Here is a 3517-nt window from a genome sequence, read left to right on the forward strand (position 1 = left end):
AAAAGAAATTGTATTGACAATCTCTTAAAAAATTCTGTTGACGTTCGTGCTTTTCAATAATGTGAAATAAAATGCTGATAGACTTTGTCGTTATTACAGCAGTGTTGTCTATAGATGGCAGCACTATCTTAAAAGAATATCAAATAGCTATAATAAATCAAAAATATATATAAATAATTATATGCGTAACGCGTGTCATTTATCTCATTAAATAATGTGATATTATTTATTTGTCCTATATTTTTACTTGCAAGCTTTAAACGATAAATTATATAAGCAATTAAAAATATAGTCTTTTAATTGTATGATTTTGATACGTTCAATGTAAAGCGACATGTTTTTACGTTATTGAAGATAAAAGTATTCATGCTATATCAATCAGGAAATTTTCAAGCGTTAAATGCCATTTGCAAACAATAGACTTTTATCTTTTCGAGAGTATTAGACGATGGATGAAATACAAAAGAAACGGCGTGGAGTAAATTAAAAGTTTCCCGCAAGACACTTTCCTGTTATTACTTTCTTTATTTCACGCGATGGAATATTCACGTAGATGTTCCTGATAAGCAACTTATTGTGAATTCCTCATGAAAGTTTCCTATATCACTAAAGCTTAATCGAATTATATAAGCGACTGTAGATGCATCTGCTTTTTCTTGCAGAACCAAACGGGATAGAAAGTGCAAAGGGATGTAATTGAATTTATATCTTCGTTATTATATCTCATTAGCAAGCATCGTAGACCTGGAGCTTCGAAAGCGCATTAGCCAGTAACTTCGAGACTCTCGTATCCAACTTTCGCTTTAACAAAACCAACTTTTTCAGAAAGAGAAAAAAGCAATATAAAAAATGCATCGTATAATTTTCAATATAAAAGATAAAAGTATATAAAATTGCATTTTTTTAAATTATATACATTTACCTCTTGTGTTCTTGTAAATACATATACAATTTAAAACACAGAAATAGAAATATATATCAGAAAGATATAAAGCATAATATATCTAAATGCGTCGCTCGAACTGTTTCGGATAACGAAGAATTGCTAGTATCAATTCAATGAATCATACTAAATATAACGGTACTTCACAAATGCAGATTAATACGGGCGTTTCCGCAGAAACAGTCGATAATTATGAACTTTTATGTCTAAATATAACTCATGAGACAATGGCAAAAGTTGTATCAGTTGCATGTGATTAGATCTGGTAGATTCTTAGTGAAACGCAGAAAAGTTGAGGAAAATGCTTATAGAACTTATGAATATTACATACATGGGACGACCGCATTACATCATAACTTCTTTCATCATGTGATCGAGCACGATTGACCTGGCAAGAATGCAGTGAATCAAGAAATTGATGAGTTTGCGCAATGAAATTTTCGGCACCTATTTACTATTACTTCGCACTAGAACATGTGATTTTTCATGAAATTTATAAATGTGATTTATAAAATAAAATCCGTATGAGATACACAAGGATAAAAATAACAAATAAAATTCAGATATTTGGTATTATTAATTATTAGTTTGTTGATCTAATTTTAAAAACAGAATCTAAAACGTTGCAAGGTAAACGGGGAGTATAGTTAAAATATTTTCACCTTTCAAATTTTCGATAAAATTCAGTCTAACGAGGACGCTATTATCAGAGCCAGTTTGTTATAAAGATTGAAAATAACTTATCGATCAGTATCGAGATGGGGAATGTCTTTACGACGTGAAAGAAGAGATCTCCCAAAGACTCTTCGGATTATCGACTCTTATAGTCGCGTTTGTTAGAGACTTCTTGAAGCGAGAAAATTTCACACGAAGGCGTGGTTTCGCGACCCACGCACAGAGGATGCAGCTTTCCCACACGTTAGACACGATTAGCGTTGGCATTGTTAATAACAGACGGTAGAGAAGTTCCGAGAGCGCTAAAAGGATTTCTCGAACGCATTGCGTGCTACATAAAACGAACTCGTTTTTTCGAACGAGTCTGAAGAGGAGTCACGCATAACGTATTTGCATGCATGTGGCGGCGCACTGCTGCACCGTATACGTTCTGACTTACATATACACGTTAATACACGAGTTAGAATCGCGCTAGATTAATTGAAGAGTTGGGTCCACGCAATAAGAGCGTGAAACTCGAAACTTTCATTATTCAAACAGATGTATAATGGCAACTTATTTGTTACATTAAACTATTCGTTCATAACTGAACATAATTTTTGACTCATATTTTATTAAAACTCTTGACTTTCAAATCTTTAAATTAATTTTTCTAAAAGACAGTTTAATGATTCGTGCTGATGTTGAATCCAATATACATTTATAATCTCAATCGAAAAATTTATTTCGAGACTTATCCTTTAATAATTTTTTCATATTATTTTTATAGCACAAATTATATACTTTTATCTGTTTTATTATGTTTTCTCAAATATACAAATAATAAGAAAATTAAAATTAAAGAATTGACCTTTACGAGAAGTGTTCTGCAATATATATTAAATTTTTCTTTATTTCTTGGTTCAAATAATGCAATCTTCATGCCAGGCTACATTTTATCAATTTTCTTCCAGAACAGATGCATTTCTATTCGCATAAATATCTTCTCTGCAAAGTATTTATTTCGTTTATTGCTATTACAGAGATCATCCGTACGCAGAATATTCAGAATATTCAGAATAAAAATAATAAAAGCTATAAGATTATACAAATTATAAGAATGATCATTGCATTATATTTGATTCACACATAATATTGTGAGATGAGAAATAGAAAGCCAATCTCCTCCTCAATCTTGGCATCTTGAAACATAAATTTAAATTGTATCTAAAGTGTTTTTGCAATAATGGATTCGTAAGATTGTCAACTTGGGAAATCAATTTTCTCTACTTCGTGTTGTTATTTCAGTAACAAGTTGACGTTATTTGTCGTCATCTTTACGTTAAAACAAATAACAAATGGTAACAAATAACAACTTACTATCTGATCTTGATACTGAAACTTCTTTGCGTCACGTATTTCAATTATAGAAGACCAAGTTTGTCGCTCAAAATACTATAGTATGTCACATTATCAATTTCAAAATAATTAATTATATAATGAAACAGCTTAGAATAAAACAACTTAGAATAAAAATAACACTAAAGAGACAAAGTTAAAAAAATCTTACTTGGAGAAACATACGATTATTATTAGACGACACAATTATTCTCGTTGCAGCCGCAGCCTCAGACTCGATGGCAATTCGACATTGCTAACTGTCATCGCATCACCAACCAAATAATTATCCGTCGATGCAAACAGCTGCAACGTAAATGGCGTAATTAATGTCGAGTTTGGACATGTAGCTAATAAGCGCGATGTAAATTGGTTCCGGGTTATCAGCGAAATCAAGAATGACATTGTCTTTCTAAATAATTATTTAATATACGTATTATTTAATATACGTAAAGTGAAAAATAAAGTTTGCATTGATATATATATATATATATATATATATATATATATATATATATATAT

The sequence above is a fragment of the Atta cephalotes genome (genome assembly GCF_000143395.1).
Source record: "Atta cephalotes unplaced genomic scaffold scaffold00018, whole genome shotgun sequence".
Lineage (NCBI taxonomy): Eukaryota > Metazoa > Arthropoda > Insecta > Hymenoptera > Formicidae > Atta > Atta cephalotes.